Here is a 27,278-nt window from a genome sequence, read left to right as displayed (position 1 = left end):
TTCCACTCTTGGGTATACACCTACCCAAAAGAAATGAAAACATACATACGTATGTATGTATGTATGTATGTACATGAATGTTTATGGCAGCATTATTCCTAATAGTTAAAAAGTGGAAACAACCCAGATGTCTATCATCTGATGAATGGATACACAACGTATGGTGTATCCATACACTGGAGTATTATTCAGCAATAAAAAGGAATGAAGTACTACTGTACGACATGCTACAGCATGGATGAATCTCAAAACATTATGCTAAGTGAAAGAAGCCAGACAAAAAATTGCCATATGTTATATGATTCCAGTTATTTGAAATGTCCAGAATAGGCCAATCCACAGGGAGAGAAAGTAGGGGGCCGGGAGGGTTGGAGGAGGCAGATGGGGAATGACTGCTAATGGGGAGGGAGTTTCTTTTGGGGATGATGAAAACGGTCTACGATTGTGGTGATGGTTGCAGAACTCTGACTGTACTCAAAGCACTGAATTGTATACTTGAACAGGGTGAATTGTATGGTATGTGAATTTTATCTCCAAGCTGTTAAAAAATGAATGAGGTAATATGTGGGAATATACTTTGAGCGATTTGAGAAGATATCACTGTTACTGTAATTTGACTGTAAGGCCTTTAAATAGTAGCAGGATGACTTAGATATTTTTCCTTGCTTGCAGGCCTGTGATTTTTATGCCATGATTCAACTTGATAAAGCAATATAAAATATTGAAAATGTTGAAACATAAAATATAAAACTGCGTGGCTTATTATTTTTATTTAATAGGATTTTCTTAATCAGTTCATTAGCGATAAGTAGAATGTGTCATTAAGGAATTAGCTTTTAGAATCATTAACATTTTAGAGCTGGAAGAAACTTTAAAAGTCATCTATTCTAGGCCCCCTCTTTTTTTTTTTTTTTTTTTTTGGTGAGAGAACTGAGTGAGAGAACTACAGAGGTTAACTAAGGTATCTTTGTTAACTCACATATTTTACTCACAGAGTTGAGTAAGTCCTAGAACTGAGTCAGTGTTCTTTCTTTTGACTACTATTGCTTTTGGTGATACAGTATTAACAATGATAATATCAATAGCGGCTGTTGAAATGCTTCCTATGTACAGGCATGCTGTTAGGTACTTCATGCATGTTCTCTTGGTTAATCTACACAAAATTTATGAATATGATTTGTTTTATTAATGCCTGTATTAATTTCCTATTAGTTTCCTATTGCAGCTGTAACAAATTAACAAGAACTTCATGGCTTTAAAACAACACAAATTTATTATCTTACAGTTTTGAAGGTCAGAAGCCCAACGTGGGTTGTGTGTTGGCAGAGCTGCATTCCTTTCTGGAAGTTTTAGGGGAGATCGGTTTTCTTGTCTTTTCCAGCTTCTATAGGCGGCCCACCTTTCCTTGGCTCCTGGCCTCCTTCGGTCTCAAAGCCAGCACTGGAAGGTTGAGTCTTTCTCACACGCACTGTTTCTCTGGTTCTGCCTCTTCTGTGTCCCTCTTCTCCCCTAAAGGACCCTTGTGATTACTTATGGCCCTCCTGAATAATCCAGGATACTCTCCTTATTTTAAGGTCAATTGATTAGCAACCTTAATTCCACTTGTAGCCTTAATTCTCCCTCATCATGTAACATAACATAGTCACACATTTCAAGGATTAGGATTTAAATATCCTTGGTGGGGGCGGGGAGAGCACATTCTGCCTACCACAATCTGTTAATTAGATTACCAGGTTTAGGTTCAGTGAGGTTAGGTACATTGTCCCAGGCCATAACATGAAAGAGCTGATGTTTGAAACCAGGCCTGTTATTTAGCATGTCTCTCATGGTAGCATGGTCTTTTCCATAAATGCCATTTGATCTTGGTCAGGAAAAGTAAGTAGGATGGTGAGCAGTGTTCAAATAGTAAATAGCTCTTTCTTATTAAACTACATGTAATTTAATAATATAAAGAAATAGAATCTTTTATTATGGAACAGTTAAAAGCATGGCATAGAAATATATTTATTGATATGGGAAGATATTTATGACTCATTAAGACTTTCGATTCATTAACCCCTCCTCCCATTTCCCATATTCATTAGTTCCTTCTTGTCATCAATTCCTTCCTTATCCAGCCTAGCTGCCTCAATTCAAATTTCTCTCCTGAAAATTCCCTCCCTTTGTGCCTCATTGATCTCTTATCTGGCAAAACCTCAGGACTGGATGAGCTCACCTACCTGCCTGTTGGTTTCACTTTAATGATATACTCAGCAGCCTCAAAATCGCCCAGTAATCTTCCCATGTGCCTCTCACTCCCCACAGCGTACCTCCTTCATTCTTTCAAACCTCTTTCCCGCCACCAGCGATTCCTGACATTTTAGCAACTCTCCCTGCAGGTGCACACGGCTGAACATTGCTCCTTTTCAGGAACACTCTTCTCTGGGCCTCTGTCATGCCACTCTTTTCTGGTTTTCCTTTTCCCATTCTGACTGACCCTTTTTAGTCCTCTGTATTGGTTCTTCCATGTTTGTCTGACTTTGAAAGTGAGGTTCCTTAGGGTTTAGTTTTTCATTTTTTTCCCCTCACTTTGTACTTTGGGTTTTAAATATGATCTTTTTGAATAAGTCTTCCATATTTATGTCTCTAGCTCAGGGTTTCTCAACCTTGGCACTAGTGACATTTTGGGCTGGATAATTTTTTGTTGTGGGCGGTTGTCTTGTGCATTGTGGGAGGTTTAGCACCCTCTCTGGCCTCCACCTACTACATGCCAGTATAACACAACACTTCTCTCCTAGGTGTGACAACCAACAATGTCTGTACACATTGCCAGATGTCTCCTGCGGGGCAAAATCACCCCAAGTTGGGAACCACTTATCTAGCCTAAAGCTTTCTTCTGAGGATCTTAGAATAATGTCTTTTGAACAGCAACACTTGAATTTCTCATAGACAGCTCAAATTCAGCATGATCACAACTCTTCCTCCAGCTTTCCTCATTTCAGGTCATTTATGACCTGCAGGCTATTAAAGATACTTGGCTTTTATTCTTATTGAATGAAGGGGTTATAAGGGAGATTTGGGCTTAGAAATGATAGGCTCTCACTTAGGTCAGCTCTTTGTTGAGAATAGACTGAGTTGGAAGGTCAAAGCAGGAAAACCGGTAAAAAAAAAACTACTGTAGTGATCCACATGAAAAATGGTAGTAGCTTGGACCAGGGTGGTAATAGAGAAGATGGTAAGAAGTGGTATCTTTGATGTAAGCCTTACCTACAAATATCCCTGAGAAGAGGAATGTGTTGTATCATCACGAGATTAATATCTTAGTGTGATGTGTTTATCACACTTAGCGTGATGTGTTTACTGTTTCTGAATTTGCTGGAAACAGATTTTGGTGGATCAGAGTAAGGAGAGTAGCCAAAGACCAGGAGCTTGTGGGGATGTTGCTTGAACGAAAGCAGGCAAGTGAGACACCGCCCAGGAAGAGTGGGCAAGACATCTAGGACAGCCATGTCTACCCACCGTCTTCCCTCGGGCTGTCCTCCTACTGGAAAGCATGTACCTAGGGGAGGGTGGATAGAACAAGTGAGAGTCAGGAGATTTTGCCTTCACTGGATATCGAAAGCAAGACATTTTGGGCTATAAGGCTCTTCGCTGAAACGAGGTGGCTATTGGCATTTGGGGTGGGACAGATTTTTATTGTATACGATTGTCCTATACCTTGAGGAAAACTTATGATCCCTGGTTCCTCACAGATAGCAATGTGTGTTCACTCATTGTGACATCTGAAAAATGCCCCTCCCCTCCAATTTCCAAACTCCCTTGGGAGTCAGACATGCTCAGCTGCAAACACTTGGCGAAGTCCCCTTTTCTAACTGGAAAATTACCTTCCATAACATGAAATCCAAAGGATATGGTGTCCAGGCCCAATTTTAGGGAATTAGAAAGTCTGGCAAGTAAATATTGCCACAATACTTTAAAATTAGCACTGATTTTTTCTTTTTATTGCTGATACATCCCTTAACTGTTTTCTGTCCCTAATATGTACCTTAAAATATTAATTCTTCATTGTTTTCTAGAGAGTGTGGAGTCTCAGGGCCATGTCTAAACACAGTGCACAAGACGACACCAGCTGCAGCTCCTCTCTTCCCAGCATTGTGATTGTAAGGGAATTGGAGGTAAAGTGAATGAGGAGTTTGGAGGAAAGGGAATTCCCTGGCTGTATCTTAGCAAAGGGAGTGGGAGACTGATGGCTACGCATGAATGTTTATGCACATCATGTGTTTATCAGGTCTCATTTTTAAGAGCTAAATACTTTAAAATCACATTTTGGAAAAAAGTAATAGAAAATAGAATGTAATATTCACCAGGTTTATGATGGATTGATAACTCACTATTGGAGCACTGAAAAACTCACCAATGAAAAGATCAACAATTTTGAATATATAAAATTTAAGACTTATTCATAATGAAAACATAACATAACAGACTGGGGGAAATGCTTGCATCAGTGTGACTAAGGTTTAAAATCTGAAGAGTCCTCGCAAATTTGATGAGGAAAAAAAGTATCAAGATTTAGTACATAAGTGGCCAGAGAATTTTAGCAGATAAGTAACAGAGTTAGTAATAAAAATGGGTAATCAAAGATGCATTTTAAGTCAACCTTGAGTTACCCCTTCTATTCTCTTAAAAGTACTGAAAGTTAAAATAACTCCCAATTCTGGAGAGGCTTTAAGGAATTGGGGCCACTCACTCTTATTTGTTTCTTGTGCCATAGCTACTCGCAGCCACTCCATTTCGCCAAACATGATGTCTGATTTCAGACTCTCAGGCCTTGTCCTTATTGCACCTTCTCTCTCTTACTCCTGAGCTTCCTGAGCAGCAGTCAGACATGGTGGGCGGGCATCCCAGCCACTTCAGCTCTGGTGAGCCACCCTCTGCTTTGTGCTCAGCACTACTCTGCAGTCCTGAGTGTTTGAGTCCACCCGTGCCACTTGTCTGGGGGGTTCTTGAGGTTAGGGGTGGTCGGTTGTACCTTAGGGCCTGGCACACAGTAGTTGTTCAATAAATGCTGAATAAATTATTGAACTTTGGTGAATGTTTTAATGAACTGCAATATGTCAAATTGATGAAATAATACAGTCACTGAAATATAATCATGAGTTTATTTTATGGTGAAAATTTGAAAGCAAATACAAAATAGTATGTTTAGTGTGATTTGAACCATGTTGGAAAAGTAATATGCAAAAATGAAATTTTAAAGATTTTAAATTGTAGATAATTTTTCTGTATTACTTAAAGATAACTTTTTAATGTTTATGGTAAAATGTATAATTTAAAAAATCCACTGTCAGACTTGACCTCCTGCACTCCTCACCAAAGGCTAACCTCTCTGAGTCTTGTCCAGTTATCTGTATTAACTATGAGGAAACAGGGTGGGCCGCCCCAAGTGTGGGCTCATTCATGGCATATGCATTACGTCTGCAAGCATATTTGAACTTTTGCTATGCCTGGAGGTATTTTCATTTTTTGTTTTATATTCCCAATGATTCTATCTTACCGATATGTGATAGTTAGTATTTTGTAGTTTACAAATGTGTTCACAGTATCAGTGATAAGTTCTTCAGTTTTTGATGATGTCAGGTATAAAAGGTAGTTGACTTCTTGAACATTTTTTGAGTGTCTACCATCTGTCAGTGATTGAGATACAGAATGCCCTCAGGGAAGCAGGGAAGTCCTTGTCTGGCAGGGAAGATAGACAGCCATGGTCAGTGATGAACAAATTGCAGTGGGAGGGCCAAGCAGTTATTGCAATGGGGACTGGCGAGATAAGATGATTCTCCTCCAGTGAGATGACTCTTGAGCAGGACTTTAGAGGATGAGCAAGACTTTTTCCAAAAGGAGGGAAAAAAAAGAGCAAAGCATGAACAGAAAGGTGGAGGTGGAAGTGCGTGATGTGTTTAGAAGCCACTGAAAGACTTTAGAGAGGGTTATGACATGATCAGGTTTGTATTTTGGAAAGAAAACAGAGGTCAGTATGGAGAATGATCGTAACGAGGAGACATGAGAAGAGTGGTTCTCAATCTTTTTTGCTTTGATTTTTGCATGCTTTTCCATGTTATGTAAGCATCCCTAGATTTTACATTGCAACATAGATAAGATGAGCTTTATATTATGCACAATCCTGGCTAGCCAACCATGCGGCCTCTCTCAAAATTCATAGTTATACTTGCACAACAGAGCATCTCTTCTGAAATGTTCCAGACAAGAGGTGATGGATAAATGATAACAGTCATGGATGGAATATATTTGAGATGTGTTCTTGTTTAGACTTGGTGAGAGAATTGATGTGTGGTGGTTGGGAGAAAAATGAATTATAGATCGACGTTTCTTAAATTTTAATGTGCCTACGAATTGTCTGGGAATTTTGTTAAAAGGTAGTGTCTTATTTAGCAGGTCTTGTGTGGGGCCAGAAATTCTGTGTTTCTAACAGGTTCTAAGAGATGAAAACCCCTGTTGGTCCATGGAGTAATTTTTAAGAAGCACGGGCGAGATCACTTGAGTGTCAAGCTCCAGTAACTGGTGTTGTCATCTGAAAGGGGGGACACAGGAAGAAAGAAAGGTTGGGGAGACCTGGGGATGGAGTGAAGTCCTTGTGGGACATTCAGGTAGAAAACTGTAGACAGCTGGAAATTTGGATCTTCAACTCAAAAGAAAAATTAGGCCTAGAAGATACAAATTTGGGAATCAGTATTTCATCGGTTGTAGTACATGCCATGAGAATAAATGACATTACCTGCAAGAAAGAGATAAAGGTAATACTAGAAAATATACTTACTTCTTTTTGCTAGAATTTTAATGTTCCATTTAAGTTACTTTATAAACCAGCAATGGGGAAGAAATTGGATAAGTAGCTTTCTCTGCAGGAACAATTTGTAGGTATAAATTCAGGAGTGGAGAAATCTTTTCTGGAAAACCCCTTTATTCCTTGGTAATGGCCACAGATCAGCTTAAATATTCCATAGATCAGGTTAAAAAATGCTTTGAAGTACCATCTCTTATGAACATTTATTTATGCAAACTAATATGTATTAAGACATCTTCAAAATGGCAGCTACTCTTCTAAGCTCTGGGGTTAAAATAATAGCAAATGAAATGTATCCCTGACATGATGGAGATTATGGGGGGATAGGCAGAGTGATTACAATACAGTGTGTTCAATACTGTGGTGGGAAGTGTGGCAGAGACACATGACTCAGTGTGGGGACAGCCTTCCTGAGGAAATAGCATTTAAGCCGAGACCCGAAGGCTGAGTGAAGGTGACCTAGAGAGGACGAGAAGGGCGTGACAGCAATGACGTGGAGGGGGGAATAAAGAGGCTGAGGGTGACCCACGGAATGTGTGGAGTGGGGAGTAAGGAGACATGAGGCCGGAGAGTGAACAGAGGCCACTAGAAGGCAGTTCCTCTGGGACTTGGTAGAAGGTGAAGGGAGAAAATGATTTATTTTGCAAAGGAAAGAGTATTATTCTGCCTGGATATGGTTCAAACAATAGTCTTAGGCTTATGGTTTTATAAGACTTTTATGGACTGGCCTAGCAATGCAATGACTCATAGTAACATTGTTCCTATAGGAAAAATATTTTGGGCTTCAAAAACTGTCTTAAATTAAAACACTTTTCACTATTGGGGACTGCTTGGACAGGCACACGATTCTAGTGCTTTTTGTTATTTGCGATTAAATCATGCTTTCTCTGCTGTTCATCTATGTGACTGCAGTGTTGATTTTCCGTCCTCTGATATGAAATCAAGGGTATCATTCCACAGATGTGGTTGAAATGTTTTCTTTTCTTGAACAGATTTAGAGAATATATGGAAATAAAAATAGAGATCTTTTCATAAATTGTTTGGTTTTCACAGTGTTTGTTCTTTAAAGTTAAAGATTCCCTCTGTAAACTGTATTGTGATATAGTTTTATATACTATGAAAGTAAGAAAAATGAAACTGACATGAAAATTGTTATAAACAAAGTAAAAGAGATTGGTATGGTTTCACTATTGAAGTCAAATGGAATGCAGTAGGTAAATAATGCAAGGATAAAACACCTGGCTTTTAAAAATACTTTAATAACCATGTGTTTATCATCATTGCATCATCGTCATCTTCATCATCATCTTCATCACTAGCTATTGTAATCATTAGAAATACTAAATTTTTTAAAGCAAAAATGAGCTGTTAAGACCAGCCCCTTATAAAATAGATGTATATGAGCCATGTTTTTGTTTAATAAATGAAACTTCAGGCTGAAACTCCCATAAATTCCCATGTCTCCAATAGGCAAAGTTAATTCCATCCATACCCATCTCAGTGAAAATATTTTCCTATTATCAGTTAGAATGCTTCCAGCTGGTAAGTAACAGAAGCCCCAACTGAAAATGACTTAAATAACAAGTAAATTTTATAATCTCATATAACTAGAAATCTGGAAGAAAAATGGTTTCATAGTTGGTCCATGTAGAGCTAACTGTTGTTCGGCTCCTGGGAGATTTCTGACGTAGCATTCTGCCACAAGTTAGCTTTTGTCCTCAGGCTTATCCCCTCCTGATCTCAAGATGGTAGGTAGCTTTTGCTCTAAGGTTTTCGTCCTTATTTCAAAGACCTAAGACTGTAAGAAAAGAAGGTGTCTCTTTGTCTTAGTTTGGGCTACTATTACAAAATACTATATACTGGGTGGCTTAAAGACAAGCAGTTATTTCTTATAATTCTGGAGTCTGGGAAGTCCAAGATCAAGTTTCGTGAAAATTCAGTTTCTGGGAAGGGCCCCTGCCTGGCATGCAGACAGCCTTTTTGCTATTTCCTCATATGGCAGAGAGAGAGAGGGAGAGAGGGAGAGAGAGAGCTCTAGTCTCTTGTTCATTTTATAAAGACACTAATCCTATTATGGGGCCTCCACCCTCATAACCTAATTTAACCCTAATTACCTTCCAAAGACCCCACCTCCAGAAACATCATATTGGGGATTAGGGTTTCAACATACGGATTTTGGGGGGATACAAACATTCAGGCTATATTATCGCTCATGTCTTTTTTTAAGTGAAGGAAACTTTCCCAGAAGCCTCCCAGCAGTTGACTTCACTATCCAACTTTCTTTCATATAACCCACATCTAAACCAGTCAGTGGCGTGGGGGACAGGCGTCCTGTGATCAACTTAGACAGTCAGGAGCCCTGCAGCCCTCCCAGGGAACACAATGAGGATTCCTTTGTCCAGGAAGGAGCACAGACAGGGCAGGCAGCCGCAGTGCCTGCCATACCTTCCAAGACCAGTTCCTCTGCTTAGGCTCTGAATCCTTTACTCCGACCTCTTGGAGGACTTGCTTTTTGTTCATCATTTTTTCTCACCTTTGTTTTCAGTCTGTCTCTCTTCTCACCCTTTCTCTTAAAGCTTATTGAAAGAAAAATTTACATGTAGTGTCGTCTCCATTTCGTTTCCTCCAATGTATTCCTTAAACCTCCTGCAGTCTGGATCTGCTCCTTCTAGTAATACACCTCCCCTTCTGTCATCATCAGTGCCCACGTGATTGCCTGATCCTTGGCCAATATTACAAGTAGCGTTTGGTAAGACCAGTGGTTCTCCTAGTACACCAGCATATCTGGAGGGTGATTAAAATACGATCAGAGGGCTCCGTCCCCAGAGTTTCTAATTCAGTAAGTCCAAGCTGGGGTCTGTGGACTTGAACTTACTTAAACTCTCTAGGGACATTTGGTATTATTGGTTTGACTAACTAGTACTGTCTTTCTGAATTTCAGAGCTTAAAATTTACTCTCAGACCTGTACTCCTCTATTTATTTTATTGAACAATGGCAGTGCCCTTTTTCTCAAGTAAGAAATCTGGCACTCACCCTGGTTCTTCATTCTACATTTCCCCCATATACAGCCAATTGACATTCCATGCTGTAAATGTCCCACAAGGACATCATTTCGTCTCCATCCCTATTATTTCTGCTTTAGTTTGAGTCCTCATTTATTTTCCTCTAATCTGCTGTAATGTTCCCTAATATGCTTGTCTTATGTCCAATCTCACTTTCTCTTGTTTATACTTCATATTGTTGCAGAGTGGTGTTTTTAAAAATGCAAATCTGATCACATTATTCCTGAGCTCAAAATTCTTTGCCTCCTACATCTTCCAGATAAAATCCAGTCTCCTTCCTGTGCAAGCAGAGGGCTTCAGGATTGGGTCTCTGCCCACCTGTCTAATGTTTGTTTCTTCCCCCTTCCCTCCCTTACTGTGCTTCAGTACTGAAGTTCCCTCAATCCTGAGTTCTCTTGGGCTGTTATGCTTTTGCATGTTTTCTCTTTGCCTGGAATATTTCTCTTTTCCCCCTTCACTGCTTTGGTAGCTCCTGCTTGTCTTTCAAGACTTAGCTCAAGGAAACCTCTACTACAGCACCAATTCCTTGGCCCTGCTTCTCTTTCTAGGAACTAGATGCTCCTTTTCTGTACAACCACAGAGGTATGTAAATGGTACTCATTTAGCACTTAAACACACTGCTCAATTCTGGAGGTTTATTTGATGCTTGCCCCCTTCTAGAAGATGATTTCTTTGAAGACAAAGATTATACTTTTCATTGGTTTCCTAATGCAGCACCTAACAGAATAATTGCTCAATAAACGTTAGTGATTCAATGTTAAGGACCATTTTTAGCGACAGAAACTAGTCAGAAAACAAAATCTGGAGAATTTAGGGCTGGGAAACTGTTTGGATGGTGACAGAAACACCTCAGAGTTGTATCTAATTGGATTTGTTCAAGATTCTGGTAGAATTAATGGTTCTTAGAGTCCGACAGGGCAGGGAGGGGGATTGGTGATATATTGTAGAAATCACTTGAATGATGTTCATATTAATTTGCCATTTTCATTTCCTTGAGGGTTTGGATGAAATCGGGAAATATGACTGCTGTTAAGAGCTCTTTGGTATATTAAGAACTCTGTTTAATAAGACAAGAGCATCTGATTCCAAACTTCTCTGGGGTGTGTGTGTGAGTGTGTGTGTGTGTTTGCGTGTGTGTGTGTGTGGTGTGTTTAAATAAAAGGATGCTAGGCCCTGTTTATTTCATTGCTCTTTTGAGAAGTTTTTGCAAATTTAAAAACAAATGGTAGTTGTCACAAAGCTGCCATCTCAGTGACATACAAATTTTATTTTTAACATTTTTAGGTTAACATCTATTCTGCCAAAAGTTTCATAGTATTTGTATGCTCTAAACCTGCATTATCCGTGTGGTAGCTATCGACCGCATATGGCTATTTAAATTTGAATTTAAAATTGTTAGAATTAAATTAAAAATTTAGTTCCTCAAATATGCTAGCCACATTTCAAGAGCCCAATAATTACATATTGAACAGTACAGATATATGATATTTTCATCATTGTCTTAACAATAATTAAATCGTATGGTTAGCATATAATCTCAAATTCCTATTTTTAAAAAAATCCAAGAATGTCCCTTTGGAAAAAAAGTGTTTTATTGTTTATTGTGTGTTTTATTGTATAAAATACAGATATGGAAAAGCACCCAAATCAAATATGTGGTTTAATGAATTATTATCATGCCAGTACACCCAGGTCAAGAAATGGAAATGTCAGTCACTCTTGAAACTCTTCCATGTGTCTATGTCAGTAACAACCCACCAGTAACCATTATCCCACCTTTAATAGTAACCACTTGCATTTTTCCTTTGCTGTTATAATTTATGGATCCAATGTGCTGTCTTAGACATGAAAGTACACAACTCAGTGGTTTTAGTATCGTCGCAGAGTTGTACAACCATCACCATAATCTAGGTATGGAACATTGTCATCCCATCAAAAAGAAACCTGTACCTGTTAGCAGTCACTGCTCATCCCCATTTCCCCAGTTACCCTAGCCCTGGCAACCATTAATCTACTTTCTGTCTCTATGGATTTATTCATTCTGACTGGTACGTAAATCGAGTCATATAATATGTAGTCTTTTGTATCTGACTTCTTGTACTTACTATAATGTTTTTGAGGTTTATCTGTGATGTGTCATATTATTACTTCAATCCATTTTCCATTTTTTTGGTTGTCTTTGATTTCTTCAAACAATGTTCTGTAGTTTACAGTATGTGAGACTTACACTATTTTTGTTAAGTATATTCCTTAGTATTTTATTTTATATTTTGATGTGATTGTAAATGGAATTGTTTTCTTAATTTTATTATATTATTTTTGGGTTAGCATTACTGGTGTATAGAAATAAATTGAATTTTGTATATTATTCTTCTATACTGCAACCTTGTTGAACCTGGTTATTAGTTCAAATAGATTTTTTTTTTTTAGTAAATTCCTTAGGGTTATATACTATGTACAAAAATCGTATCATCTATGAATAGAGACAGTTATTCCTTTTCAGTCTAGATGCTGTTTCTGTTTATTTGGCTTTTTTCCTTGCCTAATCGTATTGGTTACAACGAAGTTAAATGCTGAGTAGAAATGGTAAGAAATAGGACATCATTTCATTGTTCCTAGTTTTAAGAGGGAAGCATTCAGTCTTTCTCTGTTAAGTACTCTGTTAAGTATGATGTTAGTTGTGAGTTTTTCGTAAGACATCCTTTATTGGATTGAGGACGTTCCCTTCTATTCCTAGTTTGTTGAATGCTTTATATGATAAGAGGGTGTTGAATTTTGGCAAATGCTTTTTCTGTGTCTTTTGATATGATTATGTTTTTATTTTTAAAATTTTGTTAATATGGTATATATTTTGTTTGTTTTGTTTTTTGTATATTGAACCAACCTTACATTCCTAGGATAAATCCCACCTGATCCTGGTGATAATACTGTTTCTATATTGCTGGATTTAGTTTGCTAGTATTTTGTTGAGGATTTTTACATCTATATCTATAAAGAATGTTGTGGAGTTTTCTTATGATGTCTGTGTCTAGTTTTAGTATCAGATAATACTGGCCTTGTTGAATCAGTTGAGAAGTGTCCGTTCCTTTTTTTTTGGGGGGGAGGGTAAAAGAGAGGGAGAGTTTGTGAAAGATTGGTATTAATTCCTTTTTAAATGTTTGGTTGAGTTTACCAGTGTAGTCCTCTCGGTCTGCAGTCATTTTTGTTGAAAGTGTTTTAATTACTAATTCAATCTCTTGTTATAGGCCTATTAAAGATTTCTATTTCTTCTTGAGTCATTTTCAGTAGTTTGTGTTTTTGGGGAATTTGTCCTTTTCATTTATATTATCCAATTGTTGGCCATGCAATTTTTCATGCTAATTCTTTGTAATACTTTTTATTTTTAAAATTTCTTTTTGTTACTGATTTTTAATTGTATTCCATTGTGGTCAGAGAACAATCTTTGTATTTTAACCACTTTTAATTATTGAGGGTTGTTTGTGGCCTACTATATGGTTTATGTTAGAAAATATTTAATGTACACTTCAGAATAATATACATTGTATTGTTGAATGTATTATGTATATATGTAGAGTGTTATATAGAAGTCTAGTTAGCCTATGGTTTTGTTCAAATCTTTTGATTTTCTTCCTGGTTTTCTGTCTAGCATTGAAAGAGGATATTGAAGTATCCTATTATCATTTTTGAATTGTATGTTTACTATTACTTTGATACTTTGTTTGTTTGTTTTAAAGTCTATTTTGTTTGATTCTTTTAGGATTGCTTTTGCATAATATATATATTTTCCATCCTTTTACTTTTAACCTATATGTATCATTGAATCTAAAATGTGTCTTCTGTAGACAGTATATAAAGCTATGCTTGGATTTAAAACAATAAATCTGATAAACTCTTGTTTTTTGATTGGAGTGTTTAATCTATTCACATTTAAGATTATTGATAGGGTTGGATTTACATTTGCCATTTTTGCTTTTGTTTTTCTATAGGTCTCATTCCTTTTTTGTTCTTTTCTTTACTGCCCTCTTTTGAATTGCGTGAATATTTTCCAATGTGGTATTTTAATTTCTTTATTAATTTTTAAATTATATATTTTGAATTATTTTCTTAGTGTTTGCTCTAGGGTTTACAACATATATCTTAACTTACAAAAATCTACTTCTAATTTTTACTTACTTCGAGCAAAATAGACTTTTCTTCTAAATAGCATTTAACTCTCCCCCCTTTTATGTTACTATTATTATACATATATTATGTCTATATATAGTAGAAACCCAATAATATATTGCTATAATTTTTACATTTTATAATCTTATGTATTTTAAAGCAGCTGATGGAAGAAAGGAGAGCAAGTACATATTCATTGCATTAGTTATATTAACCTTTGCATTTTTCATTCTCTTCATATATTCCTGTGGATTTGAGTTACCATCTAGTGTTATTTCCTTACTCCTGTACAGCTTTGCTCTCATCTGCCTCCTCTGTTATTGTCAAACATAAAATTGCTGTTATTAGCCCCAAAATACAAGTGTATGTTTTTCCATATTGTTTTATTAAACTATTCTTTAATTCAATTAAGAGAAGAAAGGGGAAAGAGATATGCAATTATTGTGTCTTATAATTATGTACATAGTTACCTTTATTGGCACTCTGTTTTTCATGTGGATTCACATTACTCTTTGGTGTCATTTGCTTTCAGCCTGAAGAACTCCCTTTAATACTTCTTATAAAGCAGATCTTCTGGAAACAGATTCTCTCAGTTTTTATTCTCTGGGAATGTCTTGATTTTACCTTCATTATTGAAAGGTTTGTTGCATATAAGATGCTTAGTTCACAGTTTTGGGGTTTGTTTGTTTGTTTGTTTTTCCAGCACTTTTAATATTTAATCCTACTGCCTTATGGTCTCCTTTACTTCTGATGAGAAGTCAGCTGTTAATCTTGTTGGGGTTCCTTTGTATATGATGTGTCATTTTTCTCTTACTACCTTCAAGATTTTCTCTTTTTTTCTGTGTCTTGCAACATTTTGACTATTATGTGTCTGATTGTGGATCTCTTTGTGTTTATCTTTGGAACTTGTTGAGACTCTTGGATGTTTAAGTTAATAATGTTTTTCATCAAATGTGGGAAGATTGCAGCCATCATTTCCTTAAATCTTTTTCTGCCCCTTTCTCTTTCCCTGGTGCTGTTTATTTTTCTTCATTCTTTTTTCTCCCTATTCTTTAAATTGCATAATCTCTACTGATCTATTTTTAATCTCTAAGTCTTTCTTCTGCTGGTTCAAATCTGTTGAGCTCCTCTAGTGAATTTTCCGTTTTAGTTATTGTACTTTTCAATTCCAAATTTCTAGTTGGGTCTTTTATTTTTAAGTCATGTTTGTATTTTGATATTTTCTATTTGATGAGACATTGTTATCATACTTTAATTCTCTCTATATGATTTCCTTTAGTTCTGTGAACATATTTATGATAGCTGACTTGAAGTATATATCTGTTAGGTCTAACAACTGGGACCCTTTGAAATTACTTTGTATTGCCTGCCTTTTTCCTACAAATGGGTTACCCTTTTCTCCCCCCGCATTTTGCAATGTGTGTTGAAAACGACATTTTAGATTACGTTGTGTACTGATAACCTTGGGGATGGGGGTTAATGTTGTTGTTTGTTTGGTCGTCTATTTATTTTTTAGAGACTTCACTGAACTGACTGTGTGAAGTCTATTTCCCCACAGTGTACATCTTATAATGTCCCTGCTCAAATTTATTTCCTTCCTCTCTCTCTCTCTCTTTCTCTCTCTCTCTCTCTCTCTCTCTCTCTTAATTTTAGCCTCACATCCCTTGGTCAGCATAATCCACTTATTGGTCAAAGGCTGTGCGTATGCCCTCCTAGCCAGTTAGATTTTTATTCTTTACTGTTAGAGGTATGTGTGGCTTGGAGAAAGCTATCATAATTGATGGAGTTTAGGTATTACCCAGTGATACAGTGCCTAAAGGAAAGGCAGGATAAATTCTTGATTTTTTCCCTTTTGATTTAATGATTTTTAAGATAATTAATTGGTTATCATCTCTTAAAGGTGACCAGTTTCTTTAAAATTTTGTGAACTCTTAGAATTAAAAATATTTAATGGATTTAAATCCATTTCAATTATTACCATTAATGAAGTTCAAATCATTCCATCTTTGGTCAGTGGGAGCCTCTCAAAATTGGCTCCTGAATAGAGGAATTGTCCACTTTTCTAAGAAGCACTGGGCTCTAAAGGATGTTCATTGATACTTGGTTGGTCATTGTTTCTAGACCTTTATTGTAAACAGAGCCCAGAAACATGCACGTATTTACAGTAAAAAAAAATACATCACAAATATATATTGGTATTTCCAATTAAAACTCTAGATTACAGTACATTTAAATCTTCCCTCTGTCTCTCCTTTTCTCTGTGCCAAGAAGTGATTATAGAATTAGAAAAAAAACATAATTATTCACTTATTTTTATCCCATATTACACATGCAAAAGTTCAGAATAGCAACACTAATGCTACTATAAACATTATGATTACTAAAAACATTAAAGACATACTTTTGCATATACTCTCACCATTTTTATAGAATTTAGGACTGGTGATGTCTTCTGAGACATTGTTTCTTTAGCAACATTTTAGAGCACCTTCTCTGTCTCAGACTACTTGCTAGAAAGGAGATACAAAGAGGAATAAGACATGACCCTATTCTCCAAAAGCTAGGTAATTGGGTTATCTGGTATTATTCTGGCATAGGAAGGTGTGGCACTAGAATCTGGGGTTCTATTCTTCTTTAAGGTCATGTTAATTGTTTCAATTACATGCTTCCTAAAATAAAACGCTTTCACTTTCTACTCTTATCAGGGAACAGCTTCCATTGGGTGGAGTTCCTTAATACTTCCTAATATCATTTACCTAGTGTATAAGGTACTCCAGAGAAATAGACCTAGTAGAATGAATGCACACACATACACACACACACACACACACACACACATGTTTTGGGGTGGAAAAAATGTAAATATTCACATACACAGAGAGAGACAGTATTTGTTTTAAGGAAATAGCTCATGTGATTGTGAGAGCTGGCCAGTCTGAAATATGTAGGGTCGGCCAGCAGGCTGGAAACCCAGGCAGAGCTTCTGTGTTACAGTCTTGAGGCAGAATTACTTCTTCCTTATGAAAGTTCGGCCTTTGCTTTTAATGCCTTCAACTGATTAGATGAGTCTCACCATATTATGAGCGTAATTTGCTTTATTTAAAGTCAACTAATTTTAAATGTTAATCACATCCACAAAGACCTTCACAGCAATGTGTAGACTAGTGTTAGACCAAACAGTTAGGCACCATAGTATAGCCAAGTGGACACATAAAATTAACCATCAGACTTAGGTTAACCATTTAAGTTATTGCCCAAACTTAGATTCTTTTGAGAATAAGGAATACTAAAAAATAATAAAATTATATAATTTTGTTTTTTTACTGAAAAATTATTATATTGATAAACATATAAAATTGTCCAATTAAGAAGTTATTTATAAAGTAAATTTATTTCTAAAAATAACTTACAGACATGTATATCCATGTACATTAAAGGAATCAAAACTTTCCATATTGTCTTAAAAAGAATACAAATAGAATTCTCAGTTAAAAAAAGTTCATAAACGTTATTCAATTTTTTTAGTAGTCATTTGTGCATAATACTGGGTCTGTATTTGTTTTTTTTTTAAGAAATGTAGTTTTGAAATATAGTTGTATGGTTTTTAATCATTTCATAAAATTATAGTCTTCAAAGTTTCATTGAATGTTTTTTAGACTTGAAATTGTCGATTCTTTCCAATAGTTACTATTTGCTATAAATCATAATTTTAAAATTTGGGAATATAATGTTTCTATAGGTACTGAGGTACCTGGTAAATTTGAAGCAATTTCTACTGCATTGAAATTATTCTAAATTTTGATTTTTTAATAGTGTAATATGAAAATATTCCAGCTCATATATATTCACAAATACTGTCTTTTTTACTCTTATTTAAAATACCTTTTTTCAATGAACTTTTTACAAGTCAATAAGTTGTGTGTATTTAGGTGTATTTTGAGCATTTTACCAAATTTAGATGCTTCTAGAATGCAAGCATTTTGAAGTTCATTTAATCCTGTACATAATATAAAAGCTTCAAAGCAAAAGGAGAAAACATGTACTGCCACGCTGAAGTATTTTTTATTCAACATTATCTTTGTCACAAAATATTTTAGTTCTGTTCCTTAACGATGTGTGGGTGTGTATGTTTAAATATATAAATTTTGATTGGCAGACTGTTACATTTTGGTGGATGCAATTGTGAAATCTGTTTGCGTCTACACTGATGGGTAGTATATTGCAGTTTATATGGCGCAGTGGTGAATAATGTGAATCACAAGCATATCCAAGTTTATTTATGTTCCATAATTTTTTTTAATTAACCAGAACATTGTTTTTTACTCTACGATGCTGTGCTTGACCAAAATTTGTATTTGTGTTATCACTGTAAAAACAAACATAGTCTATCCTCATTATTCACAGATTCCAGTTTGCAAATTCTCCTACTTACAAAAATTTATTTGTAACCCCCAAGTCAGTACTCATGGTTTTCTGTGGTCATTCATGGACATTTGCAGAGTGACACAAAATTTAGATTGCTCAACACACATTCCCGGCTGAGGTAAAACAAGGCAATTCTCTGCCTCTCCTTTCAGCTCTGATACTGTAAACAAGGGTCCTGTCCGTGGTGCCACATTTTTTGCATTTTTGTGCTTCTTGTTGGTGATTCCCCTGTTTCAAATGGTACCCAGGCACAGTGCTGAAGTGCAAGAAGGCTGTGATGTGATGGATTTTACAGAGAAAATACGTGTCTTATATAAGCTTCATTCAGGCATGAGTTAGTGATGTTGGCTGTGAGTTCAATGTTAGTGACTCAACAATTTATATGAAATAAAGTGTCTTTAAGCAGAAATGCACATAAAACAAAGTTATGTTTGATCAGTTGATGAAAATGTTATGGCCAGAGGCTCACAGGAACCTAACTCTGTATTTCCTTTAAAAACAATGGTTTGGTTTTCACTAATTCAGTGTCCATGATGGCTTTAGAGAGCTTAGTTACTGTCAATCATGAAAACTGACTGTAATTTTATCTCTGTTGTTGAACTTTGTAACTGAATTTAAATAGCAGTTACAGCAATGTCAGGTGTTTTATGTTCTACGGAATGACCTCCCAAGAGCTTTGCTTTGATTCCATGAATTGGATGAAAACAATCAAACCATTATTGGAATTAACTGATTATTCTAGTTGATATATCTCCTGACACTGAGGAAGCTGGCATCATTTAAGTGTGAATTTGTGCTGCTAATAGAGCCAACAAAGTGACAGCTGTCACTTAATTTAATTTAGACTACTATGTAAACATGGTAATTTGTAATCAGAGTTGAGCAAGATAAATTTAAAGAACAGTCGTTTGATCTTGTAAAACTTCTCCATTCGCTTTTCTTAAATTGGTGTATTCAAGCTAATCACAAACGGGGCAGCAGCGTTGAATATTTCTTCCATCTTCGCCGAAGATTGAAGGAGTTAGCTGTCCCTAGCTACTCCTGAGTGCACTTCCTTTTTCTGTGAGCTGCTTGGGTGCCATCTTTGAGGATGAAGTGTCAGTTACAGCCTATCCAGAGATGGGTTATTGCTCAGGGCCTTTCAGATTTAACCACATGTTAAAGTGTCAGCTGGGTTCGCTACACACGCATCTCACACTACTCAACAAGATCATGGCAGAGTGTGGAAGTAAAGTCCCAGCTTATTATAATGCTGTTATAAAAAATCACCAGAAAATGGAAAAACCAGAACAAATAATAAATTGGGTGGGACACTGGGACAATGGGCATAAATTAGGACTGTCTCAGGCAAACTGACACACGGACACTTTAGCAGGCACATGTTTTTTACAAAAAGCTCCTAATCCCAAACTCTTAATCACTCTTTTTCCATCAAAAAGGCTGTGCTCTCAATATGATTCACTTGTTTATGACTATTTAGTAATTTTTATAGCATTATGCACATAGAAAAGAATGTGAAGCATTCTTAGTTTTATTCATTGTGGCATTTTTTTCTAGAACATTTTCTATTTATCTTAAAACTTTTATTAAGTTTTGCTTGTCTTCATTTTTAAAGTAAAGACATTAGTTTATGGAATTATTCTCTCTTAAATTAGTTCTTTTGTTGTCTTAATAAAAATATTATACAGTAATTAAAAATGAAATTTGGGAATGAAAGGAAAGGAATTTTTACATGTATTTGATAAAACTGGAATATCTGAATATAATTATAATAATACTTTATATTCTATTACAGGATTAATTAAAAGGATTTACCATATATCTTATGACTCTTTACTGGAGCTTTGAGAAATAGGTAAGTAACAAGCATTTTTTGAATAGCTATTTCTGAAACATTACATAATTTGATCTCATACGTTCCTGCCAAAGTAGATAATGGGGCATATCTTACTTTAATGAGTTACCTTTTTTCCTGAATAAAACATTAGTAGAAACATCACATTTCCATGAATCTTCATGTAACATTTCCCTACTAACCAATAAACATATTTTCCAGGGAGCTGTAGGTTTATTTTCTATAATAATTATAATGAGGATATTGTAAATAAGATACACAGGCTTGGCGCGTTATTAAACTTAAGCACTGATGATGATGATGATGATGATGATAATTAAAAGCAACGTGGTACCCTGGATTAGATCTTAAAACTAAAAAAGGACATTAGTATAAAAATAGGTGAAGCCTAAATGAAGTCTGTAACTTACTTATTAGTAATGTACCAACGTTATTTTCTTAGTTTTGACAAAATCATGGCTATGTAAGATTAATATCTTTAGGTGAAACTGAGTGAATGGTATACAGAGACTCTGTGGTAACTTTGCAACTTTTCTGCAAATCTACAATAATTCCAAAACAAATAATTATTTATAGCGGGAAAAAAATCAGGATTTATTGATTTGAAAATTACAGTTTAGAAGTAGCTTTTCTGTGTAGTAGTTTGAAAAATCAAAATTATTAATTACCTAGATTAGTAAAAATCTAGATTTCATGAAATAGAGATATAGGGAAATATGTGACTACAGATTTTACTTTTCAGTTCATGAGAGTTGTGGGAGTTCATTTTTTAGGTATTAGCATTGTGTCCGTAAACATCTGGTTATACTCGGCTACAGCTGTGCCCTTATTCCTTTAAGGTACTTGTGTGTTCTTCGATAGTTTAGTACAGCATTTTCTGTTAACACAAGCCAGGCCCTTTAAGTGGTTCCCAGAACATTGCTTTTTTTTTCTTTTTCTTTTCTTTAGTATGTTGTTAGAGGCAAAAAAGCCAGTGATATGACTCAGTGGTTTGGAGTTGAGACCTTCTTGGTGTAGTTTTGTTCAGTCACACTTACTTGAGCTTCTAGGTCAAGTACTAGACACAGCTGCCCTATTGTTAAAGAATATGAATAAAGATGAACATAAGTCTGATATAGACATTTCTGTAATTGATCTAAAATAATTGATTGCTGTCAGATGATAGAAATTCTCAGTTTCCAAAATGAACTCCAGCAGTATAACTCTTTTAAATTTCTATAAATATTAAAAGAGTATAAGAAGGGAACTCTGTAGTTTGTTGAAACTATTACATAACTTTTCTTTTATTAATAAAAGTAAAATATCCATGAAGGTCTTATAAATGGTTTTCTTCTTCTGTTGCCAACTTTAATGATTTTAGTTAAACTTAAATTTAATAAAGGGAAATAGAAATATATTATACTTAAAGGATATAGACATTTAAAACAAGAGGCCCAGATCTGAATGACTCTTGCAGAAGAATTGTTATTTTGGAGAGTTCTGTTTTGCTTGATATTTACTCAGAATTGGTGTTATCCATCTCATGTTAATAGAATTTGCATCCTTCTTAGTTGTGTAACATAACTGTGCCAACCTTGGTAGAAAAGTGTAGAAAAATGGAGGGAAGATTTTTTGAAGACAAGTTTAAATTCTGTTGATTATATAATAGTTCATACATTAAAAACAAACTGAAAAAAACCTTTTTATTATTCTTCTGTGCTAGAAGAGCATTAAAAGTGTTTTTAGAGACATGCTTTACCATTCAGCTGACTGACTGTCATTCTGTGGTCACCTAAAGTATAAATGAGAATAGCTAACGTTCGAGTATATAGAGCACTTTCTTTGTACCAGGCACTTTATTTACAATGATCTCATTTAATCTTCAGAAACACCTATGAGACAGTTTGGAATCCTTTCATAGATGAGGCTGGGAGAGTAGCAGTTGTCTCCAGGGTAACCCTGAGGAAATGGGGCAGAAAGAACGAGTGCCCATGGTGTGCAGTACCTACAGTTTATTAAGTTACCAGCTTCCAGAGAATCCTGAACCTTTGGACACTTCAGATTACTTCAACTCTTCTGGAGAAAAGGACGTCTGATCACACTGGGTGACCTAGAGCAGATTCCCCTGGGGTAACTATTCTGGAGTAGAATCTGCTGTTCTATGTTCCAGCCTTGATCTGGCTCATTCTACAGTTCCCTGACATGTTGGTTGTTCTTTGTCACCTGATTAATTGCTGAACACTCACTCATTGTGTTCTTCATTGATCATATGCCAAGAACTTTTGGCAGCTCGGGAGAACATGATCTCAGCGTGCCTCCTGGTTAGTGTTGGGCAACTAGAAGTTGTTAGTTGGGGTGAGAACTTGGATCCAGAAGCTAAGACATATGCCAGAGGCCAGGCATGGAATAATTGAACAGCTGACACATAAAATGTAGTTATCCGGACTCAGTCAATAGGCAAGAGTCAAAAACAGAATAGGCACGTGATTTTGAAATGTGGGTTTTGAAGATTATGATGGCTGGCTATGGACTTTGTAGTTTGCAGATATAAAATAATTTCAACTGCTTTGTGAGGAAGAGTAAGTTACCAACTTATTCATTATAGTGTTCATTACACTGAGCAGAAATCTCTCTGTAACTTTCCCATTGGTTCTAGCTATGTCTTTCTATAGCTTTATATCTCCAGCCCCTCTTACATTTGAAAGCATAAAATATACATCAAATTTCAAAATCTCCTTTGCCGTCTCTTCTTCATGGTATTCAAAAGTTGGAATTTTTCAGGGCCCAGCCCTTTTGTGCCTTCTACAGTTATCCTCTATGTGATCTCTTGTGATCCCTTGCTTTCAATGCTATATGTCTTCTTAAATTTGTTTATTTACATTGATCTCTCCCATGTATTCAAGGCTAATATCTATGTCTGCCTAGTGAACATCTCTATTTGAAAGTTTAATAAACATTTTAGACTTAACATGTCTGGAATAGAGCTTTTGAACTCTTCTCCCGAAACCTGCCCTTGCCTCTTTCTTTTTCATCTCAGCAAACGGTCCACCCAGTTGCTCAGGCCCAAAACTAGAGGTCATCTTTGACTTTTTCTTCTTAACCCACATCCAGCCCATCAGTAAGGCTTATATTGCCTCCTTTCAAAATGTATCCCAAATCCTCCTTCGCTGCCAACACCCCACCACTTCTACCCTAATATAATATAACTTATGGTTATATAATATAATATAATATAATATATATTATATAATATATATATAATATATATATATAATATAATATATTATTATATTATATATAATTATATTAATATAATATAATTATATATATTATATTATATTATATTATATTATATTATATTATATTAATATATTATATTAATATATTAATATATTATATTAATATAAGTTATATAATATAATATAACTTATGGTGGTTACCGTCATAAATTACCTCGATGATTGTGACTGGCCTTCTATCTATACTTCTTTATCTCCTCCTTTCACCTCGCCAATCATTTCTCCATGTAGGACCATGGGAAAAAAGCTATTTGTTTTCCTCTTAAATGTTAAACAGTTGCTGTCATTCTCCTGTTCAGAACTGTCAGTGGCTACCTATCACACTCAGGATAAAGCTCCTTATCACACTCAGGAGAAAACCCCCCATCCCACTGTGTTCTGGCAGGTCCTGTTCTATCAGGTTCTGCCTGCTGACTTCATCTCCTGTTCTCTGTCTTGCTCACTTTGCTCTAGCCACAGCTGCCTTCTTGCTGTTCCTGAAATTCTCCAAATCCTTTTAGAATCAGCTAAATCCCTCCTAATCCCCGACCCTACAACCTCATTCCAACCAGCAGTCCCTAGCCTGGTTCTAGTGGAGGTAGATGTAGAGAGAAGAAAAGTACATGTCCAAGGCGGTAGTGAGAGAGGTCTCACTATAAATTTTGCAGTTTTATTATTCCAAATTTCTGAAATTTGAATTGCTTTCAAATGAAGGAAGGACTGGAGATAAGAGCTATAGAAAGATATAACTGGAAGAGAACGAAAGGGGGCAGCAAACCCAGAGCAGATAGAGAAACAAGAAGAGACTCAAGAGACATGAAAACCTGTTAAGGGGTCCAGGCCTTCCTTAGAGAGTCAGAGCAGTGTATTCATTCATCAGATCGCTGATTCTGTATGGTGTGCCAGGCACATGCTGGCATGGGGCAGGCCCTGCTGCTGCAGAAAGCTGTGACTGGAGAACTTTCAGATGTGACATCCTTTTATTTAGGTGCTAGCTACCAAAGCGATCAAATATAAAGTACTTTAGTGTCACAGAGACCCTGAAAGTCTTTCCTGATTTTCAATGGAGAGAAGTTACAGAGAGATTTCTGCTCAGTTTAATCAGCACTACAGTGAGTACGTTGGTAACAATTACACTCGTATCTACAAAAATAGACTGGGCTACTTCACAGGACAGTGAGTTCTCCATTGCTGACAGTGTACAAGTTGAGGTGAACACCATGTGGGATGTTGTGGAGGAAAATTGGGGTGGAGTGAAGGAGGAGCGAGTTGATTTCTAAGGTCTTCCCAATGCTGAGATGTCTTTTAGAATCTTTTTTTTCTCAGAGCTGTTACTCTTAGAGTCCATCTCAGATTCACCCTCCAGAATTTGTATTGGGAAGCTTTCACCAATCTCACGAAGGAAGTAGAAGGCATTTCTAGGTGACGTTTCCAATATTTGAGACGAAAGAATTAGTGTCAATGTTGATTTCCAATCAGACTGGTCAAGTCCTCATCTAAAGAATTTATGTTGAGGCATTTTCATTTTCTCATTTTTTATTGAAAATTTATTTTGATTGATTCTTGGTCTAAACTAAGCTATACTTACATGCACAAATTCCCTAATAGGTTTTAATTATTAAACATTTACTGAGTTTCAGAAGTAAAGAACACGGTATTTGGAAGTAGTCTTTGATCAGTTTGCTACAAATGGAAAATTCACCTCATCCTTACCCTTAAACCAGAAGCTCTTTGAGAAGTACTGACTGCGTGTGAATGTTTCATTGAGGGTGAAATAGCCATTGTCTTATCTTACCTTATAAATGCAAGAATATGATTTAAGTAATAGAGAACTTGAAGTTATAAGTGCTTTTAGTTAGCGCTGAATAAGACTATACATGCAAATTCCAGTTTCTTATCACCATTGAACTGTGCCACTTGGAATTTATGATATAGGAAAGAATGACTTTCAGGGTCTCTGTGACACTACAGTACTTTATATTTGATGACTTTGGTAGCTAGCACCTAAATAAAAGGATGTCACATCTAAAAGTTCTCCAGTCACAGCTTTCTGCAGTAGCAGGGCCTGCTCCACTCCGGCCTGTGCTTGGCACGCCATACTTTATCTGATGGATAAATACACTGTTCTGACTCTCTAAGGAAGGCCTGGACCCTTTCACAGGTTTTCACCTTGAGTCTCTTCTTGTTTCTCTGTCTTCTCCTCTGGGTTGCTGACTTTGCTGCCCCTTTCCCATTATTCCTATCTGTCCTTTCGATTTGAGTCCTCTTTCTTCCTGCTTACTGTTTCGACTTCACTAAACAAAATTGCTGCTCTGACCCAAAATATATAGTTTGGATTACCTCCTGTATTGATATTCCTGTCTTGACTTGAGCCACGGGTCGTCCTAGGAGGTAAGATACTAGTACTTCTTTGATTCTAAAGGTAATATAAGCATTGCACGTGTATCGTGGTTCTTGACCTCCTGCACCTAGGCAATCAAGATTAGTTTTTGCACCTGTATTTAAGGAAGACTAACATATCCATATGCCTTTTAAAGCCCATAATGAAGTAATAAACAAAGAAGGAAAAAAAAAAACAGTTCTCAAATGTAGTACCCTTCTCTCCATTAAACTCAGGTACTTAGAATAGGTCTGAGAACTAGGGATGAAGTGAAAGAGGCTTTTAAGCTACCTTGTTTTCCCCAAAATAAGACCTAACTAGAAAAGAAGCCCTAGCATGAATTTTCAGGATGACATCCCCTGGACATAAGCCCTAATGCGTCTTTTGGAGCAAAAATTAATGTAAGACTTAGTCTTATTTTCGGGGAAACACTGTACATGCAGATGATGTTTGAAAGTTCAGAACTTAAAGTGGTATATTAGGTTCACTTAGAGCCTCTCTATTTACTTGTTTTTCCTCTGAATGACAACAGCAAACACAAATAAGACTGTGTTCTAAGTGCTATATGTATTTTAGCTAATTTAATCCTCACCACAAGTTTGTGAGATAAATACTGTTATAATCCCCACTTAACAGATGAGGAAACAAAGTCTTGGGCAGGTTACATCATTGCCCATAGCTACACAGCTTGTTTTGTCAGAGCTGGGATTTAAACTCAAATGTGTAACTACTTTTTGTTTTTGATCCTTATATTCTCTAACTCATAATTCTAAGAAACCTGGTTAACTGGTTTCTCAGACCACAGCAGATTAGAAGTTTCAAATTTAAAAGAGAATATAATGACCTAGTATTCTCACTTTAATGTGTACCCTTCTAATAAAATAATTACTCAAGAACATAAATGTATATGTACAGGGGAGTTCTGTATAATGCTACCATAGCAAAATAAGTGAAAATAGTACAGAAGTCCAACAATAGGAGATATGGTTAAACTAGGGCACTGCTTTTAAAATTTATATATACATGAGTCACTTGCTTATCTTGTGAAACTGTAGATTTTGATTAAGTCTGTTATATGGCCCAAGATTCTACCTTTCTAACAAGTTCCAAGGTAATGCTGATGCTGCTGATCCGTGGTTCTTACACTGAGTAGCAAGGAATTTCAGTACCTTCATATTCTGTGTTAGGGACAGATCTCACCCTGTTCCAGTCCCTGGTTAAGAAATATGTTTGTAAAGACTATTCAGTGAGTCTCAGTTATGCTTATAACGTAATTGAAAAGAAATTCAAAAT

At 36.0% G+C, this 27,278-nt stretch overlaps 1 protein-coding gene across 8 annotated transcripts in view; it reads left to right on the top strand.

Moving 5' to 3' along the window:
- The window catches only part of ZNF438 (zinc finger protein 438), a 180,013-nt gene that overhangs the window by 17,892 nt on the left and 134,843 nt on the right, over positions 1-27,278 (top strand). For 7 of the 8 annotated variants that reach the window (XM_081049830.1, XM_081049835.1, XM_081049831.1 and 4 more), the window contains one exon: positions 20,289-20,348. The gene's annotated coding sequence lies outside the window, so the exon portion shown is untranslated. Of the gene's footprint in view, positions 1-14,600; positions 14,708-20,288; positions 20,349-27,278 lie in introns of those variants that run through there. The other variant, XM_081049832.1, reaches the window with a different exon arrangement.

This window comes from Rhinolophus hipposideros, assembly GCF_964194185.1.
Source record: "Rhinolophus hipposideros genome assembly, chromosome: 1".
Taxonomy (NCBI): Eukaryota; Metazoa; Chordata; class Mammalia; order Chiroptera; family Rhinolophidae; genus Rhinolophus; species Rhinolophus hipposideros.
The sequence above is the reverse complement of the archived record's forward strand: the minus strand, read 5'-3'. Positions and strand labels throughout refer to the sequence as shown.